The sequence below is a fragment of the Hypanus sabinus genome, chromosome 3 (genome assembly GCF_030144855.1).
Source record: "Hypanus sabinus isolate sHypSab1 chromosome 3, sHypSab1.hap1, whole genome shotgun sequence".
Lineage (NCBI taxonomy): Eukaryota > Metazoa > Chordata > Chondrichthyes > Myliobatiformes > Dasyatidae > Hypanus > Hypanus sabinus.
In genome coordinates, this window is record NC_082708.1 from 36553177 (window position 1) to 36575475 (window position 22299).

The window sequence follows — 22299 nt, forward strand, 5'->3', positions numbered from 1 at the left end:
CACCAAAGAATGAAAGGCAGTTAAATGTTAGAACCCCAAAGCCCCCCTAGCTCCCCCCCCCATGCATAAGCAGCAGCACAGCAATGACCCCCCCACCAGCAAAAAAAGCATCAGCACCCCACCCCCCGCCGAAAACATCAAGTGTGCAGCAAGGCATCAGTAAAGACAGAGACTTGCAGTACCCCAAAGACTACTCATTCACCCAGTAATTCGACATACCACAGGCTCCCTCTGTCTCCCTAATAAGGGAAGAAGAGGTGATCCCATTTCACAGTGTGAAGTGAGACATAACAAACAACTTGCTAATGTTAAAAGTCTGTTGTGTCGCTTTTTCCAAGCTCTGTGCCCAAAGAACTTGGGTCTCTGGGCACAGAGCCAGCAGCCAGCTTGCTGCTTATGATCTTCCATCTCCCACGTCACACCAGCACTGACCTCAAGTCCACCCGCCTCCAGAGCCATGAAATCCCAGAACCCTGAAGGCATGCTGATCTTCCAGACTTATATCGAATTGTGGCCAGTCGTAAGACCCCGAGAACGGGTCCCATTCCCGCAAAGAACCAAAGTCAGCTCCAGGTAACTCCAGGTCAGGGTCTTAAAAGAACCCTGAAAGGGAAAAGATAGAAATAGAGCTGTTCCAGAGATGCAAGCAAGCAAGTTGCTGCTAGGAGCCATCGTCCTTCTAAGCTCAGTGGCAGTAGACAGATTGTTCATCAAAATTTTAGCCCTGAGGAAAGCAAAATTTATTTATTTACTTACTTACTTACTTACTTATTTACTTATTTTCTGGCTTGGTTCATTTCACTTTGCCTCAGTTTCCTTCCATTTTCTACTCTCTTTGCTTTCTCCATAAGAAAGTAATCACCTAGATATCAACTATCTATTAATTTCCATAGATGCTACCTGACCTGCTGAGCTTTTCCAGCATTTTGTGTGTTTTTCTTTGGCTTGCCAGCATCTGCAGACTTTCTTGTGTTTAAGATTTGATGAAAATTGGTTTTAAACTCATTCCACCATATCCTTGGTTGTTGTTGGCACTAAAGCACATACTTAAAGTAAGTGAGAATAATGTATATTCTAACACAATTATCATATATTATAACCATATATTATAACACAATTATAACATTACCATATATTATAACACAATTATCATGATATCAACATAGTCGGTTGCAAAAGTTTATATTTGGCGTTCATTGTTGATAGGGCCAATAGAAAAGTAATTGAAAATAGATACCAGAGAATTCATTGAAACATAATTCCTGCATCTCACCCCATCCCCTACAGTATAGAATTGGCTACAAACACTCAATAAATTTTAGATGGATTAATTACAACTTGAAGAAGATAATTGTGAAATCTCTTCTAGGTATGTAGATAAGACAGCCAAGGCACAATAGCCATTTCCTCTTCCCCTCCCACTCCATTTTCCCTCCTTGGTCGGATTATCTGATAAGGAAAGTATCTCCACCTGTTGATGACAAAAGTGACTACAGATGCTGGAATCTGGAACTCAGTGAGTCCAACAACATACATGGAGACAAAAGATGTAAACCAATCATTTGGACTGAGGCTACTCATCAGGATTGAGAAGGAAGAGGAAAGATTGCCAGGTGGGATAAAGGATGGTAGGTGATGGACAGAACCAGGTGTGGAGGCGATGATGGGTAGATGGAATCAACTGGGAGAGGGAGATGAGAGAAGTGAACAAAATGAGACTATTCATTTTCTCACTTCAGTCTAGAAGTCTATAATCTGTCACAGGTATTTCACTAACATCACTATATCCTAATTATTCTAATTGTGAATACTTTTGGTGCTTAATGTTTAAAATTTGTCTTTTGCTGTTATAGAATCATCAAGCACTAGAGCACAGATACAGGCCCTTTGACCCATCTAATCCATGCTAGCCTGGCTTTCTGCTTAGTCCCATCTACTGTTACCAGAACCATAGCTCTCCATACTGCTCCCATTCATGTATCTCTCCAAACTTCTCTTAAACGTTACAATTGAACCTGCATCTACCACATCCAATGTTAGCCCATTCCACTCTCACACTACCCTCTGAACGAAGTGGGGTTTCCCTTCAGATTCCCCTTAAATATTTCACATTTCACCTTAAACCTATCATCTCTAGTTTTAGCTTCACCCACTCTGATGGGAAAAAGTCTGTATGTATTCACACCATTGTACCCCTCATAAATTAGTGTACTAGTATAAGATCTCCCCTCATTCTCTTACACCCAAGAGTATAAAGTCCTAACCTATTCAACCCATCTCTGTAACTCAGGTGCTCAGGTCCCAAAACATACATGTAAATTTTCTCTGCAGTCTTATTGTTACCCTTCCTGTAGGTAAGTGATCAGAACTGCATACAGTACTCTATATTCGGCCTCACAACACCTTACAAAATGTCAACATTTCAATTCCTATAGTGAATGCCCTAATTGATGTAGGTCAATGTGGCTAAAGCTTTCTTTATGACTCTATGTACCTTTGATGCCACTTTTAAGGAACTCTGGATCTGTATTTTTATGTCTCTTTTTTCCCACTGCACATTTCAGTGCTCTTTCATTCACTGTGTGATTTAGTCTGCCCTTTACTCACAAAGTGCAGCACTTCACATTAGTCTGTATTAAATTCCATTTGTCATTTTTCAGCCCTGTTTCCCATCTGGTTCAGATTATTTTGTAAATCATGATAGCCTTCCTCACTGATCACTATGCCATTAATCTTGGTGTCATCCACAAACTTGCTGATCCAGATTGCCCATTATAAAACATAAGAAACAGGAGCAGGAATAGGCCATTTGCCCCGTCGAGCCTGCTTCTCCGTTCAATGAGATCGTGACTGACTATGGACTCGCCTGCCTTTTCCCTAATACCTTAATTCCCTCCTATGCAGAAATCTATCCAACCTTGTCTTAAATATATTTACTGAGGTAGCCTCCATTGCTTCATTCGGCAGAGAATTCCACAGATTAACCACTCTTTGGGAAAAGCAGTTCCTTCTCATCTCCATCCTAAATCTTGAGGCTATGTCCCCTAGTTCTAGTCTCACCTACCAGTGGAAACAACTAATATCTAAATCACTAATATAGATGATAAACAGCATGTTTATGCATCCTTGAGGCATGACACTAATCATAGGCCTCCTATCAGAGAGACAACATCTACTACTGCTCTCTGGCATCTCCCACTAAGCTAATATAGAAATCATTTATCCTGAATGCCAAGCCACTTAACCTTTGGGACTCCCCTAACCTGGGGAAAAGTGACCTGATACTGTCCATCTTATCTATGCCTCTCATAATTTTAAGCATTTCTGTTAGGTTGCCCCTCATTCTCCTGCATTTCAAGGAATGAAGACCTATCCTGGCCAAGCTCTCCCTTTAACTCAGGCCCTCTAGACCTCTCAACGTACTCATATATCTTTTCAATACTCTTTCTAGTTTAACCAGATCTTTCATTAAATAGAGTGTCAAAAACTATACACAGTACACCAAGTACGGCTCCACCAACAGCTTTTAAACTGCAATGTAATGTCCCAACTCCTATAATCAATGCCCTGACTGATAAAGGCCAGTGTGATAAACACATTATTCACCACCCGGTTTACTTACAACATCGTTTTCAACAAATTATACACTTGTATTCTTAAGTCCTTCTGTTCCATTACATTCTTTCGGCCCTACCATTCAAAAAGTACATCCTATGTTGGCATGAATTTCCAAATGCATTAACTCACACTTACCTGTATCGAAATCCACTTGCCACTCCTCAGCCACATCACTAAATGATCATGCTCTTTCTGTAATCTAGATAACCTCTTCACCATCAACAATAGCTCCTAATTTCATGTCTTCCACAAACTTACTGATCAATCCTTATGCATTCTCATCCAAATCGTTTATATAAATAACAAATAACAAAGATCCCAACATTTATGCCTGAAGCACACCACTGATTACTGGCCTTCATTCCAGGAAACAGCCTTCAACCACCACCCTTTGCCTCCCTCCTCCAAGTCAATTTTGAATCTACCTAACTCCAGATTCCAGACTAATCTTTTACAAGGGAGACTGTCGAAAGCCTTGTTAAACACCAAGTAGATAATATCCGTTATCCTTACCCTCATCTACCCCTTTGGTGAGAGATATCTGGACACACTTCAGATGCTTAAACAATAATATTGGCCATTTGGTATGGATAGGATGATGTGGTTGGCTCTTAAATCCCTTCTGAAATGGCTTAATAAGCCACGCAGTCGCCTTATTATACTCATGATACACTGAAAGAGAGAAAAGAACTCTCTATCCGAAAAAAAAACCTGTGGAAGCATTTTCACTAAGAGGTTGTGTCAGTTCACCATTATCTTCTTAGGAAGAGATAGCAATGGACAATAATTGCTGGCCTTGTCAGTAAAACCCAGATCAGCAGCAAAAGGATGTAGATGATCATCTGATCCACAATCTCTACAATGAGCTATCTCTTCATGGTACATACTTCTCATTACTTTGGAAAAGAAAATACAAAAGCCCAAAAGCATGAACTACCAGGTTCATGGACAGCGTCTATCTATAACCATATAACAATTACAGCACGGAAACAGGACATCTTGGCTCTTCTAGTCCATGCCGGACATTTACTCTCACCTAGTCCCACTGACTTGCACTCAGCCCATAACCCTCCATTCCTTTCCTGTCCATATACCTATCCAATTTTACTTTAAATGACAATACCGAACCTGCCTCTACTACTTCTACTGGAAGCTCATTCCACACAGCTACCACTCTCTGAGTAAAGAAATTCCCCCTCGTGTTACCCCTAAACTTTTGCTCCCTAACTCTCAACTCATGTCCTCTTTTTTGAATCTCCCCTATTCTCAATGGAAAACACCTATCCACACCAACTCTATCTATCCCCCTCATAATTTTAAATACCTCTATCAAGTCCCCCCTCAACCTTCTATGCTGCAAAGAATAAAGACCTAACTTGTTCAGCCTTTCTCTGTAACTTAGGTGCTGAAACCCAGGTAACATTCTAGTAAATCTTCTCTGTAATCTCTCTATTTTGTTGACATCTTTCCTATAATTCAGTGACCAGAAATGTACACAATACTCCACATTTGGCCTCACCAATGCCTTGTACAATTTTAACATTACATCCCAACTCCTATACTCAATGCTCAGAGGATCTCACGGTTATAAGACTATTGAATGATCTGTTCATATGATAAGGTGGACTTGCCTTCACAATCAATCTTGTCCTGGCCTTGCACCTTATTGCCTGTCTGCTTTGCATTTTTTCTCTAACACCTGCTTCTGCATTCTGTGCTACTCAATTAACTGACGTGATGAAATTATCTGAATGGATGGCATGCAAAGCAAAGATTTTCACTCTATGTTGGTAAATGTGAAAATAATAAATCAATTTACCAATTTAGCTCTGAAACTTGGAAAGAGGCAGAGAATAAAAGAGGTTTGACCTATGGGGGGAAGAATTGCTGCAGCACAATGGTAAATGCCATACTTAATCATGCTTCACAAATGAAAAAATATCATTTCAAGGTTTCTCTCTATCTCATTTAGTTAGCTGGCAGAAACATTTCATTCACTGTCTTATATAATTTATATTCTGTGTGTTGTCTGAATCTACATTCCTGTGATGGAAATAAGATTGTCATTGTTTCTGTATCTCACTGTACGTGACTATAAACTTGACTTCATGGGCAAGGAAGCAATTCAGTCTATCAAGTCAATACTGGCTCTCAGAGGATTCTCAAAGTTCCATTCACCAGTTTACTTCACTGTAAATCAGTCTTTCTCACATGCTTATCAACTCCCTCTGATTTTGCACCCACACACCAGCACAGAGAGTGTTTTACAGGAGCCAGTTAACCTACCACTTCCACCATGGACAGTTCCAAGCCTGGCTGCGAAAGGAGGGTTGAGCATGGTACCGGCAACTCCATCTTGTCAAATAAAACCAGAGCTACAGGAATGCCAATGGAAGCTCCAGAAACCTCACCCTCAGGACAAGAAGATCTTTGAAGATGGGATACTTCTGGGAACAACTGGAAAGACTGCTCCAGGACAGAGGGCTTTGGGGAACTGCTGTCAACTGTCTATGCCCGAGTAGGGGTGATGGGCTCAGATTGAAGATTCATGATTGCCTAATGTCACTTCCAGTACACAAGTATAAAGGAGAATGAAATAGTTGTTACCCCAGATGCAATGCAGCACAAAAACACCACAATAACAAGTGGAGCATATTAATAAATACATAAGATAGCTTATACACATAAAATGATTGTACGTCCATAAAGTGATGCTAGGCACAGGAATGTCTGTACATAAGGTGACTGACAGGAAATGATAGAATAGTGGTGGTTGGGGATGTGAAGGGGTGGGTTAGTGGTTGGAGGTGTTGATCTGCCTTACTGCTTGGGGAAAGTACCTGTTTTTATTTCTGGTGGTCCTAGTGTAGAAGCTATGTAGCCTCCTCCCTGATGGGAGAAGGACATTCAGTCTATAGGCATTGTGGGAGAAATCCTTCATGATGTTACTGGCCCTTTTCCAGCACCTTACTCTATATACATCCTTGATGGCAGGTAGGCTGGTGCAAGTTATGCTTTGGACAGTTTTGGCTACCTGTTTCAGACCTTCCTGTCGGCCATAGAGCATGCAGTGATGTAGCACGTTAGGATGCTCTGCACTGTGCATCTATAGAAGGTCATGAATATTGATGTGTACCATCCAGCTCTCTGCAGCCTCCTCAGAGAATGAAGACATTGGTGAGCTCTCCTGTGTTCTGGGACCACCAGAGATTGTGTGAGGTGTGCATTCCCAGAAGTTTGAAACTGCTCATGTTTCCACTGCTGTGCTGCTGATGTAAAGAGGCGTGTGAGTGGTACGAGTTGTTCTGACGTCTTGTTCGCCAAAGTCTGTGGGGCAATAGTGTTGAGTGTTGAACTGAAATCCAGAAACAGCATTCTGACATAAGTGTCCTTGTTTTCTAGGTGTGGCATGGCCAGCTGCTGTGGCATCTGTCATAGAGTGGTTCTCTTAAAAGTGTATTATTGAATGTCTAATGTGGCAGGAAAGGAGTTTTTGATATGTGCCATTACCAGCCATTCAAAGCACTTTGTGATGATTGGTAGTAGTTGTTTAGTTCTAAAATGTAAAATGTAAAGCTCTTTGCTACAGTGGGGTACTGTGTGTGTGTGTGTGTGTGTGTGTGTGTGTGTGTGTGTGTGTGTGAGAGAGAGAGAGAGAGAGAGAGAGAGAGAGAGAGAGAGAGAGAGAGACACACACACACACACTGAGCATCTTAGGAAGTCATTCCTGCCTGTGGCCATCAAACTTTACAACTCCTCCCTCGGAGTGTCAGACTCCCTGAGCCAATAGGCTGGTCCTGGACTAACTTCCACTTGGCATTATTTACTTACTATTATTTAATTATTTATGGTTTAATATTGCTACATTTCTACACTATTCTTGGTTGGTGCGACTGTAACAAAACCCAATTTCGCTCGGGATCAATAATTGTGTGTGTGTGTGTGTGTGTGTGTGTGTGTGTGTGTGTGTAGTTAACCTACCAGCCCATGGTGGTGTGAGATAAAACAGTCTCAAGGGGAACTCATGCAGTCACTGGGAGAACCTGCAAACTTCACTCAGGCAGGATCAAATTGAGTCGTAAGAGCTGTGTGGTGACTGCACTGTCTCTGTGATGGCAACACCACATACACATCATATGATGATGATTGAGTGCCAATTAATACCATGAAAAAAAAGGAACCATACTTTTCAAAAATGCAGAAGAAATACAGCAGAGGAAGGGTTAACTTAATGACTTGCAAACTGTATCTTATTCATTCACTGCGGCACCAGCATGGAAGCTCAGACTGAGCTGACCTTCACCTTCTGAGTCTTCAATTTTCTGGAATTGTTAGTGACAATTTTCAAATTAAAAAGTATCCATTGTAGGGTCATTCCACAAACTCCATTGTTTGTTTTCTTTTTAATCACTAGATTTCTACTTATGAGGGGTAGCAGAGAGCAATTCCAAATTGGTGTGAGTGCTGAAGCTGCAGTGACAGCTGCTGAGAACTCAGCTGTGCTACTGCGTTGAACCCAGAGACACCAGATGTTGTTTTTCAGTACCAGAACTTCATGCAAAAGCTGAAGCAAGCTGCTGGTGGTATTTGATACTAAACACAGCATCTGTAAGAAGAATGCATTATTTACAGTCTTAAAAGTAATCTGGCAGACCATTCAGTGTACAATCAGTTGCATATGTTTGTTTCTAACACACTTAACTCCTGCTGAGTGTTAACTTCAACCACATTGATTTACTCACTTACAAAAAGATTAACACAGTATCATATATTTTTTGTGTATACACTACCTGGAGAGATCTTACATTTTAAATCTCATTCTGTTACATCCTTACTTATTGCAACTTGTGGACTGGAAATAATAGAGGTAATTATATAATTTTTGCTGTAAAATATGGTAATTCAAGTACAGAAGGATTTACTTAATTACTGCAAATAGCTGAAGTTATTTGATTAGGGTGGTTGAGCACTGGCTAGGATAATATGCAGTTTTGTAATTTGTTTATTTTTCAGAAACATTTTTGAACTGATTTTGCTTTCAATGTAGATGATTGTCATTACCAAAATGGATTTTGCTCAGGCATCTTTTACCTTCCATCAGCATTGCAGTTATGGCAATTGAGTATTTAAAGGGGAAGTATACTCCACTGTAATGTAATCATTGAAACTGTTATGGAAGATGTCTATCCAATTATTGATATGCTTCAGTCAATTTCCTTCAACTATATGCTAAAGCTTAGTGATTCTTGATTGATTACAGTATCTAAGTAGGTAGCCATGGCACTTGTGGGATTTGCACATTTAAAAAGGACAATTTTTATCCTCTCATAGAGAGGAGGTTGGGGCAGTAGCTCACATGAAATAAAAGTACAGCATTGAGCACAAACATGAGAGTCTTTGCCCTCAACAATTTCTCCTTTGGTGCCTCCCACTTCTTTCAAACCCAAGTTTTAGCCATGGGTACTCGCATGGGTCTCAGCTGTCCCTGCTTCTTTGTCAGCGACATGGAACAATCTTTTGTTCTAACTTTACACCAACATCACTCCCCGACGCTACCTGCATCCATACTGAGCTCGACAGTTTCATCAACTTTGACTCCAACTTCCACCCTGCCCTCAAATTTACTTGGTCCATTTCTGACACCTCTCTCCCTTTCTCGATCTCTCTGCCTTCATCTCTACTACTCCGTTGTCTATCTACTGATATCTTTTATAAACCCACTGATTCTCACAGCTATCTGGACTATACCTCTTCCCACCACTGTCAGTTGTAAAAAACTCCATTCCCTTTTCTCTGTTCCTGTCTCCACCACATCTGTTCTCAGCATAAGGTTTTTCTTTCCAGGACAACTGAGATGTCCTCCTTCTTCTGCCCTCACCCCATCCTCCCACTGTCATACCAGGGATAGGGTTCCTCTTGACCTCACCTACCACCCCACAAGTCTTCGCATCCAGGCATAATTCTCTGTGACTTCCATCATCTTCAACGGGATCCCACCAGCAAGCTCATCTTTCCCTTCCCCTTTACTTTCCGCTTTCTGCAGGGATCACTCCCTATGCGACTCCCTTGTCCACTTGTCCCCCCTGACTAATTTCACTCCTGGCACTTATCCTTGTAGATGCAACAAGTGCCATACTTGCCCCTACAGCTCCTCCCTCATTACCATTCAGGGCTCCAAGCCATCCTTCTAGGTGAGGTGACACTTCACCTGCAACTCTGTTGCGGTCACCTACTGTATCTGGTGCTCCTGGTGTGGCCTTCTCTATATCGGCAAGACCTGACATAAATTGGAAGACTACTTTGTCAAGCACCTTCGTTCCATCCGCCACAAAAAACAGGATTTCCCAGTGGCCACCTGTGGTGAACTACATATACCTGTCTGGACATGCCCCCCCCCCCCCCACCCCGCTGACTGCTCCTGTGGCTCCTCCCACAGACCCCGGTATAAAGGCGATTGGAAAGATAGCCCCTTCCTCAGTCTCCAGGATGTAGTGTGGTGGTCACTTGCTGCTTGTTCTTTCTTCTCGCCTCACATCTCCGACAGTTATTGATGGTGCATCAACACTCATTTCATTTCTACTTCCCATTCCTATTCTGACATGTTAGATCTTGGTCTTCTCTACTGCCAGGATAAGGCCACACTCAGGTTGGAGGAGCAACACTTTATATTCCGTTTGGGTAGCCTTCAACCTGATGGCATGAACATTGATTTCTCAGACTTCCAGTAATTGCCCCCCCTTCACCATTCCCCATTCTTGTTTCTCTCTCATACCTTCTCTTCTCTGCCTATCACCTCCCTCTGATGCTTCTCCATCTTTCCTTTCTTCCATGATCTTCTACACTCTCTTATCAGCTTCTCTCTTCTCCAGCCCTTTCAACAATCAGCTTCCAGCTCTTTACTTCAGCCCCTCACCCTCTCCCGGTTTCACCTATCACCTGCCAGCTTGTACTTCTTCCTCACCCCCCTCACCTTCTTATTTCTGACTCCTTCCATCTTCCTTTCTGGTCCTGATGAAGAGCCTCAGCCGAAACACTGACTATTTAATTTTTTCCATAGATGCTGCCTGGCCGGCTGAGTTTGTGTCTGTTGTTACAGCATTTATCATCCTATTCCCAATGATTATTTGCTTTCCTATCTTTGTAATAAATTGCCCAGGTTCCTGTTGCAAATGGGTCAAAGCCTCAATCACAAACTAAGCACAATCCTTTGATGTGAGTAGGAGCAACTTTACATTGAAGAATATGTAGTGTTCACTGTTTTTTTTATGTTAGAAGGATCTACCAGGTGAAGTTTAAGGAATTAGTCATCAAAAGAGGATGCAGAAAGTTATAAACTCAGCCAGTTCCACCATGGACACTAGCCTCCCCAGCACTGAGGACACCTTCAAAAGATGGCATCCATCATTACGACCCCCCCATCACACAACATATACCCCTTCTCATTGCTTCCATCAAGTGGAAGTACAGGAGCCTGAACACACACAAAATGCCTGTCAGGGGCATCTTCTTCCCATCAACCATCAGATTTCTGAATGGACAATGAACCTATGAACACTACCTCACTAGTTTTTTAATAAAGCAACATCTTTGCTTTGACTGTATCTGGGCAGCTGGGCTCCATGATTGGACTGATGGAGTTTTCAACCACTTCTAATGGATCAGCTGTTCCAAATAGAGAAGCAGGCTGTAGATTTTTCAACCTCATTACCATTCAGTGATTTGTCTCAGCTTAGAAGGTCTCTATTGATTAGGCAGTGCGGTCTCTATAGCCAAATTTAGTTTGATACAAATGGTCATGACAAACTCTTTGCCTGATGGTGACTACCTCCAGTAATTCTGTAACATGCAACAGAAAAAGTCAAAGCAACTAGGAGAAACCAGTAAGTAAATATATATCAATCCTCGTGCATTTTTTGCATAATGAATACAGAAAATGCTAGAGATACTCAGCAGTTCAGGCAGCTTCTGTGGGAAAAGAAAAAGAGAAATTACCTTTCAAATTGAAACCATTTCATCAGATGAAAGGTCATCAGACTGAAATGTTATCCCTGTTTCTCTTTGCACAGATCCTGTCTGACCTGCTGGACATTTTCAGATTATTTCAGGGGTGGGTGTGTGTGTGTGTGTTTTTCAATTGCTTTTTAGTGAAATATTTATTTCCTTAAATACAGACAGGTTAGGAACTGCCCAGGAGTGTACTGGTGTATTTTCTGCAATGGTTAGCAAAATTAATGATAAGTACAAATTTTATTATTTCAAGAATTATTCAAAGTACAACAGACCCTTTGAATTCCTTCTAAAGTGTTCTTGTGCATTTTTTATATTCCTCAAGTACCTCATCTTTTCCTACTAGCCTGTACCTGCTATGCACCTACTTCGTTTTCAGTCAGCGCCTCAATATCTCTTGAAAACCAAGGTTCCCTGAACCTGTTATCCTTGCCTTTTATTTTGCAGGAGCATACAAACTCTGTTCTCTCAATATATCACTTTTGAAGGTCTCACACTTACCAAATACACCTCTGCCAAAAAAACAACCTGTCCCAATCCACAATTGCCAAATCCTTTCTGATGCCATCAAAATTCCCACTGCTGTCTGAAAGGAGTTTATATGTTCTCCCTGTGATTGCATGTGTGTCCTCCGGGTGCTCTGATTTCCTCTAACAATCCAAATACATACCATTTGATGGAATAATTGGTCATTGGAAATTGTTCCGTGATTAGGCTGAGGACATATCAGAATCAGAGTCAGGTTTATTATCATCAGCCTGTGACATGAAATTTGGTAACGTAGCAGCAACAGTTCAATTCATTACATGAGCTAGCAGAGAGAGAAAAAATGATAATAAATAAAATAAAACATGATAAATAAACAAGTAAATCAATTACGTATATTGAATAGATTATTTAAAAAGATGCAAAAACAGAAATACTGTATATTAAAAAAGTGAGGTAGTATCCATAGCTTCAAAGTCCATTTAGGAATTGGATGGCAGAGGGGAAGAAGCTGTTCCTGAATCACTGAGTGTGTGCCTTCAGGCTTCTGTATCTCCTACCTGATGGTAACAGTGAGAAAAGGGCATGTCCTGGGTGCTGGAGGTCTTTAAAAATGGACACTTCCTTTCTGAGACACCACTCCCTAAAGATGTTCTGGGTACTTTGTAGGCTAGTGCCCAAAATGGATCTGACTAGATTTACAACCTTCTGCAGCTTCTTTCAGTCCTGTGCAGTAGTCCATCCATACCAGACAGTGATGCAGCCTGTCAGAAAGCTCTCCACGGTACAACTATAGAAGTTTTTGAGTGTATTTGTTGACATATCAAATCGCTTCAAACTCCTAATATAGCCACTGTCTTGCCTTCTTTATGACAACATCGATATGTTGGGACCACGTTAGATCCTCAGAGATCTTGACACCCAGGAACTTTAAGATGCTCGCTGGATAGTGCAGCTCGAAGAACTAGAAGGGCCTATTCTGCGCTGCATCTCAATAAATAAAGAAATTGGCTTTTCTGAATTTCAGTATCTCAGCCAGAGCATCGGACCTATCCTTTTCCATAATTTTACCTTGAAAGTAATGACATTACAATCACCAGATACAAAGTTTTCCCCTACACAAACTTCTGTCACCTGCCCTGTTTTTTCCCTGATAGATGTATTATCATAATCTCTCCAGATGGGACTTCTATGTAATGACTAAGAAATCTTTCCTGAAACAGTTGACAAACTCTTTCTCATCCTGCCCTTTTACAGTGTGTGAGTCCCAGTCAATATGAGAAACGTTAAAATCACCTGTTATCACAATCTTATGTTTCTTGCAACACACACAAAATGCTGGTGGAACGCAGCAGGCCAGGCAGCATCTATAGGGAGAAGCGCTGTCAACGTTTCGGGCCAAGACCCTTCATCAGAACTAACTGAAAGGAAAGATAGTAAGAGATTTGAAAGTGGTGGGGGGAATGCGAAATGATAGGAGAAGACCAGAGGGGGTGGGGTGAACCTGAGAGCCAGAAAGGTGATTGGCAAAAGGGATACAGAGCTAGAGAAGGGAAAGGATCATGGGACGGGAGGCCTAGGGAGAAAGGAAAGAGGAGGGGAGCACCAGAGGGAGATGGAGAACAGGCAGAGTGATAGGCAGAGAGAGAAAGGAAAAAAAAAGGGGAAGGGGAAAAAAACTAAATATATCAAGGATGGGGTAAGAAGGGGAGGAGGGGCATTAACGGAAGTTAGAGAAGTCAATATTCATGCCATCAGGTTAGAGGCTACCCAGCCGGTATATAAGGTGTTGTTCCTCCAACGTGAGTGTGGCTTCATCTTGACACTAGAGGAGGCCATAGATAGACATATCAGAATGGGAATGGGATGTGGAATTAAAATGTGTGGCCACTGGGAGATCCTGCTTTCTCTGGCGGACCAAGCATAGGTGTTCAGCGGAGTGGTCTCCCAGTCTGCGTCGGGTCTCACCAATATATAAAAGGCCACACTGGGAGCACCGGACGCAGTATACCACACCAGCCAAAATGCATTTACAGAATGCCATAATTGTTAATCCACCTTGTTTACAGACAGATGAAATAAATTTATTCCAACCATCATAAAAAGAAAATCGCTGACCATCTGCACTCTGACCACCTACATCCTTTCCCTTCTCTAGCTCTGTATCCCTTTTGCCAATCACCTTTCTGGCTCTCAGCTTCACCCCACCCCCTCTGGTCTTCTATCATTTCGCATTTCCCGCCCCCCTACTTTCAAATCTCTTACTATCTTTCCTTTCAGTTAGTCCTGATGAAGGGTCTCAGCCTGAAACGTCGACAGCGCTTCTCCCTATAGATGCTGCCTGGCCTGCTGCATTTCACCAGCATTTTGTGTGTGTTACTTGAATTTCCAGCATCTGCAAATTTCTTCATGTTATGTTTCTTGCAACAGTCTGTGATCTCTCTTCAAATTTACTCCTCTAAATCCCATGGATTGTTGGGTGGTCTATAACATAATTCTCTTAATGTGATCATACCTAGATTATTCCTCAGTTTTACCCATAAAGCATCACTAGCTGAGCTCTTCCGTTGTTGATCAGACCAGACATCGGAATGGGGAAGAGATGTGATCCAAGTGGAATGATTGTTGGTGCCAGATAAGGTGTTTTGAGTATCTCAGAAGCTGCTGATCTCCTGAGATTTTTGTGCACAAGAGTCACTAGAGTTTACAGAGAGTGGTGAAAAAAAAACCAAAAAAGATCCAATGAGCAACAGTTCAGTGGGCAAATAAGCCCTGTTGATGAGGGAGGTCAGAGGAGAATGCTGGTACTGGTTCAAGTAGATAGGAAGGCGACAATGACTCTAATAACTATGCGTTACAACAGCAGTGTGCAGAAGAGCATCGCTTAATGCACAACATATTGAACCTTGATGTGGATGGGCTACAGCGGCAGAACACCAGGAACATATTCCTGGGTTACCTCCTGTACCTAATAAAGTGGCTACTGAGTATAGATGCAAAACAAGTAGGTCACAATTGTAGAGAAGTAGGATTTCCTCCAGACTGCACACTTAATCGAATGGCAGTTGAGATATGGAGGCAAGGATATCAGTGGGATTGTGAAAATGTGTTCAGTGGAGCGTTGTGCTTTTAATTGAACCTTGGATGAACTTTTCCTGCTTTACTTTGGTCCATAAAATTGATAACAAAGGAGCTCCAAAATTCTTAAAACAAAATAGATATGAAGTTGAAAACAGACAAAATGGAGCAGAGCATTTTGCAGACATTTGTATGAGGAAATTTGTTTCTTGACACTCTGGCAGAATTTTATTTGCCCGAGCAATTTTTTCCTCCTGTACTCTTGCCCCCGATAATGGCAATAGCTGTACAATGTACAAAACTGGCCAACATTGAGAGTTTTGAGTCTCAATAGTTTAGAAAATAATAGACCTCATCAACTATCAGAAAGAGCAGGTTTATTGATGAGAGATACTGAATGATCATTTTCTCTGTTTCTCTTTCCACAGCTATTGCCTGACTTTTCCAACTATTTCCAACTTTTCTGTTTTATATTAGATTTCCAGCATCTGCAGCTCTTTCAATTTTTCTCCAGTTTTACTTACCTATTTCTCAAGACATCATTTTACTTAATGAAGCTGGACTCAAGCAGCACCTTTTGTCATTTATTTTATTTACTTCGAGATACAGTGCAGAGTAGACCTTTCCAGCCCAACAATTCACACCTTTCCACAACCAGCTATTTAACCCTAGCCTAATCACAGGACAATTTACAATGACCAATTAACATACTACCTGGTACATCTTTGGAATGATGTACTGGTTTTTGAGATTTATTTCCTTTTGTGACCTCAGTCACAGACTCGCACAGTTTCACATGGCAATGCAAATTTCACCGTGTTTCCTCTACTTGCCTTCCAAAGAGCATGGGAGTAATCAACATGATGGAACTGTTGAGGAAGATGAAGCTGAAAGTGCAATTGCAAAGAAAACATAATAGACTATTAGAGCCATTTGTTCAGATATCAGGGAGGGAATCTGCTTCTGAGTATTCTAGCAGCATTACTCATCATTCTCCTACCTGTCAAAGACTTCAATTCAGGCACTTGATGATGTATTATCTAACCTCATAACAAGATTACTTTCTGCACACAGCACAACACTGGTGCAGCTAAATGTTATTATTGTAAAAAGCATTGTTCTGTATAAATGGAGCATTACTGATTTCCCTTGGCTGACAGTGTGTGACTGATGTGCAGTCTAACCTGATGCTTTTCTGTGTGCTCTCAATGGAGCAAATATGTCAGAAAGCTGGCTTCTGTTTGTCAATGAGAGGCCTGGATTAAAATGGGCTTCAATCTCAGTTTTTTGAATTCTTAAGTGGCCCTGCTTAAACATACACTCAGTGGCCACTTTATTAGGTACAGGAGTGGAACCTAGCATAGTCCTCTGCTGCTGCAGCCCATCAACTTCAAGGTTCAATGTGTTGTGTCTTCAGAAATGCTCTTCTGTACATCACTGTTGGAATACATGGTTATTTAAATTACTGTTGTCTTCCTGTCAGCTTGAACAAGTGTGGCTATTCTCCTCTGATTTCTGTCATTAACAAGACAGTTTTACCCACAGAACTGCTGCTCACTGGATGTTGTGTGTGTGTTTTAGCACCATTCTCTGAGTCTAAATTCTAGAAGCCGTTGTGCATGAAAATCCCAGGAAATCAGCTGTTTCTGAGAAAACACCCCATCTGGCACCAACAATCAGTCCACAGTCAAAGTCACTTAGTTCACATTTCTTCCCCACGCTGATGTTTGGTTTGAGCAACAACTAAACCTCTTGACCATGTCTGCATGCTTGTTCAAAGGTTTCAAAGGTATACTTAATGTCAGAGAAATGTTTCAATGTACATCCTGAAATACTTTTTCTTCGCAGCCATCCACAAAAACAGAGGAGTGCCCCCAAAGAATGAATAACAGTTAAATGTTAGAACCCCAAAGCCCCCCCCAGCTCCCCCTCCCACGAGTAAGCAGCAACAAGCAACAATCTCCCTCCCCCAGCAGCAAAAAAAGCATCGGCATTCCCCACTGAGCACTCAAGCATGCAGCAAAGCATCAGTAAAGACAGAGACTTGCAGTACCCCAAAGACTACTCGTTCACCTGGTAATTTGACATACCACAGGCTCTCTCTCTCTCTCTCTCCCTAATAAGGAAAAAAGAGGTGTCCCTGTTTCACAGTGAGAGGGGAGACATAACAAACAACTCACTGATTTACGATGTTAAAAGTCTATTGTGTCACTTTTTCTGATCTCTGTGCGCAAAAAACTAGGGTCTCTGGGCACACAGCCAGCAGCCATCTTGCTGCTTTCAATTTTCCGCCTCCCACAACATACGATTTCCTGCGGAGGCACTGACCTCAAGTCCGTCCGCCATGAGAGTCATGAAATCCCAGAACCCTGAAGGTGTGCTAATCTTCTAGGCCACATCCTTGGTATAGCGGCTAACCTTGAGACCCTGAGAGTGGGTCAGGGTCTTCAAGAAAACCCTGGAAGGGAAAAATAGAGACATTAAAGATAGAAATAGAGCTGTTTCCGAAGATGTAAGCAAAGGAGTCGCCGTTAGGCACCGTCGTCTCTTAAGCTCCACCCCCGCATCATGTTTCTGCCGCATGATGTGCTAATTAGATATTTGCATTAATGGGCAGGTGTACCATTCCATTCTCAGCCTTACCCTATGCAATCATGATAAATATTTGTAAAAGGTATAATGCTCAGAAAAAGGTGAGTGAATGAGGGAATTCCAATGAGAACATTCTGAAGTGTTTGTTCCGTGATTCCCAAAGCTTTGAGAGAAGTAGGCAAATTTTCAGGTGTTCTTGTCAGCCAAGGAGTAAAGATTGATGAAGGCCTTTCCCCTTTTCAGCTTTCTTAGGGGACTGTTCCCTCCGGGATTCTTTAGTTTCTTTCTCCACTGCCAGTGGGACACCTGCAAGCAAACAAAGGATATATGGCTTCTCCTCTTTTCCCATTAACTGGACCCAAAACAATGCACCGTCTTCCAACTAGGAGCATTAAAGCATTCTGAATTCAACAACATCAGATACTAAGTATTTCCTGTGCATTGTTTCAGATTTCTAGCATTCGTGCCACATTTGTTTGGTACCTCAGTTAATTATTCTGAGCTTGCCACTCTGGAATGTCATCAATTCACTGTCACACATTTTACCATTCACTCCTTTCTGCTTTCTATCCTTCACTGGTCTTGCCTTCTGTTCTCTGTTGTTTTTGCCCCTTTTCTCTACTTTAAACTTACCTCCAATTACTTCTAGTTTTGCTGAAAGGATATCAATCAGAAATATTACCTCTCTTTCTCTCTCCATAGAGACAATGTAGAGCATTTCCAATACTATCTATTTCAATCTTGAATTTTCAGCATCCTTAATTCTTGGCATTTACATGACAGTGAAAGTATTGATACTAAAGGCTCAGTAGTCAAATAAGGTTCCTACTTATCAATCTTTGTAGCCTCTAAACTATTTTCTATTCTATTTTCCTTGGCTATGATTCTAAACCTTACAGTGATTCATAGATGGGAGAAATGCCAAAGAATTCAACACTTGCTGGGGCCAAAGGCGCTTCTACACAGATTTCTACACTTGGGAAAAACAGTTTCTATCTGATTTAATTCTCCTTTGTATTTACAGTTCTTTTTCAGCCTTTTATAAAAGCCACTGTCTGAAAGTACCTTGTGAAATCCTCAAAAATGAAAGCCTTTATTAATTCAGAACAAAGCAAACTTGGGAGTTTATATGGTTGTGTGTATACGTGACTGACTACCTGTTTTGAAAGTAATAGTGCTTTTAAATGCAAGGGGTTCTGCAAGTGCAACACACACACACAGTGCTGGAGGAATTCTGCAGGTTAAGCAGTATCTATGGAAATGATTAAGCAGTCAGAGCTTTGGGCCAAGAGCCTTCCTCAGGACTGGAAAGGAAGAGGAAAGATGCCAGAATAAGAAGGTGGGGGAGAGGGGGAGCAGTACAAGCTAGAAGGTGATGGGTGAAGCCAGGTGGTTGGGGAAGGGGGGGTTAAATAAGAAGCTAGGTGGTGATAGGTGAAAAAGGTAAAAGGCTGGAGAAGGACTCTGATAGGAGAGTCAGCTTTGGGAGAAAGGGAAGGAGGAGGGTCTCCAGGGGTAGGTGATAGGCAGGTGAGGATAAGAGAAGTAAGAGGGGAATTAAGTAAGAAGTAAGTAGGGAATTGATGAAGAGGGAAGGGGAAGGGAGAAGAAGTAGCAGAAGTTTGATAAATTGATATTCATGCTATCAGGTTGGATGCTACCCAGAAAGAATATAAGGTGTTTTTAATTTAGTCTAACCCTCAGGGTCAGCCAGCACACGTTCGTCTAGGGGAAGCCAGCCTCTGACCCTGCCAAAATGAGAAATCTTGTTTGTGTGGACCCTGTGTGATGTGTTACCTAGTTACAAATCCAAACTTCAAAATATCATCCAGTATGCAATTAAATGATTGAACTTTGTAAATCTTAATCTGAATATAGGGTTAGTAAAGAAAATAAAAAGAAAAACGGCCCATTTTAAGGAAAAAGTCAAATGTGCACATTGAAGCTCACTGATAAGGCCATACGTCCACCATCGATCTCCTCCAAGCATCTCTGACCTTCAGATCCTCGATCCCCATTCACTCCGTCCAGTGGTCTACCAGCTCTCTCCACATGCGTCTTCCCTCTTCATCCCTCACCAACAAAAGGCTGCAAAATCTCTGCTCCTGGACCCATAAGAAAGAACAACATCCCGCCGATCAGTAGACATACATTCCAAAGACCCCGTTATCTCTAGTCATAACCCAAACATTGCTGCTACAGAGAAACCATTACCTTAGCAGTAGAACATTATAGAATGGCCATTACATTCACCCTCCCACCCCAAACCAAATTTAGTCATGTCCTCATGATGTTGAGATAATTTGTCAACCCTTCCTACAAAACACAAAGTCCAATCAAGGTGCACAAGGCAGTGACATAGCTCCACAAAATGGTAAGGGTCACACTCTGTTCCTCTGGTGCTACATAGTCCAGCCTATCCTGTGGCCTCCTAATTCTCTGAGACCTCCATACACCCACACCTAACTCTTCAGGTTCAAACACTACTGGGGATACTTCTGGTCTACCTGGTGAGGCCTCCCCCGACCTATCACTCATGCCCAGCTGCAACTCGAACCCATCTGTCTCGTGGCCAAGCCCCGCTGCAACCCAGGCTATGCACAGATAGCCCTCCCCCACCCCTGCATGCTGGAAGACTCTTCCTCAACCAATGGGGAGTTTGCAAAAGGCAGCATATACCACACATCCAGATCCTCATCCTCCGAATCAGTATCCCTTTCAGGGGTGGGGGCTGGCCTAACCTCGCCTTCCGTGGGCACTGGAGTTGCCCTGCTTTCTGCTGAGTCCTCTTACCAGGTGTAGGCTCCAGGTCAGGCTCTGGACCTACCTGCTCCTCTTGTCCCAGGGGCAGCAGGTGGTTCCAATGGAGAATCTTGACAGGCCCATTCCATCCTCTGGTTTCACCCAGAAGACTGATAGATTTGGCATCTGTCTCTCCACCACATAGGGTTTAGCCACCCAATGGTCTGCCAGTTTATGTTTCCCAGGTAGCCCCAAATTCCTTATTAGGACCCGGTCTCCCAGCAGGAGTTCGGAGAACCTCACCTTTTGATCATACCTCCTCTTATTTTCTTCATTCTGCTTGGCAGCCACAACCCCAACTAATTCATAAGCCCTTTTCAGCTCTCTTCTCATATCAGACACATTCTTCAGCTAAGTCTTCGGTGGTAAGTCACCCTTGTCACTCCCAAACCAAAGGTCAAATGAGCAACCTCGCCTCGCGCCCAGACATCAGATAACTTGGCGAGTACCTAGTAGCTTAATTTCAAGTACAGTTGTAACTGTGAACCAGATGTCAAATATGTTGACTCCCCCTGCTCTTCTTGCTGACCTCCAGGGTCCCGAGCATGTCCAGCAAGGTCCGATTAAACCTCTCTGGCTGGGGATCACTTACGGGTGACAGGCGCGATCTTTGACTTCTCGACTCCAAGCATACCCAGTAACTCATAGATGAATCTGATCTCAAAATCTCATCTCTGATCACTCTGCAGCCATCTGGGAAGGCCATAATAAATGAAATACTTCTCCCATAACACTTTGGCCACCTAGACGCCCTCTGGTCCTTGGTAGGAAAAGCCTGAGCATATCTGGTGTAGTGATCCATGATGACTAAGACATTTGCCGTGTTGCTGGCATTGGGTTCTATGAACAGGAAATCCATACACACCAGGCCCAGGAGCCCTGCACTCTGCAAGTGGGACAAGGGAGCTGCCCATGTAGGCAGTGTCTTCCACCATGTGCATCAAATGCATGACTTACAGTATTCTTTGACCTCTGACTTCATTCGGGACTAGTAAAACCAGTCTCTGAGCAATCCATAGGCCTTTTCCACCCCCAAATGTCCAGAATCATCATGAAGAGACTTCAATGCAATACTTCTCCGGCAGAACCAGCTGGCAACACCGAGGTTGGTCCGGGGGTGACGTGACCCAGTATGGGATCTGGTTTTGCAACTCCAACCAAGGATATTCTTTCAGCAATGCAGGCACCGCTGTGTGTTTTGTCTTCTCTGCCTGAGCCATGTCTCCCTTTTCGACCGCTGACCAAATGGTATCAATGCCCAGATCATCTTGCTGAGCAGCTTCTGCTTTCCAGAATCAATTCCGGCAGCTGATTTGTCTTCAGAGCAGTCAGGTCATAGTATTTTCAGGGAATGCCATCATCAGAAGCTCCCAATTGATCCACCGCTCGATCCTGCCCTTCCTTTCCCTCTGCCTTCACGGTACGCTCTCCCACTCCTCATCCCTGTCCAGTCCCTCATGCACCTGTCAGGACAAAGCTTCAGCATCAATGTTCCTACTCCCCGGCCGGTACTTCAGGCTGAAATCATAGGCAGACAACGCTGCCAACCACCGATGGCCTGTGGTCAGAATACAAGTTAGGAGGTTGTTGTCCATCCTCACCTCCAACTTGGCCCCGTAGAGGTAGTCTCTCAGCTTATCCTGAACTGCCACTTCAATTCCAGAAATTCCAACGTGCATGGGATAGTTTTTCTCGGGGGGCAACAGACTCCAGCTG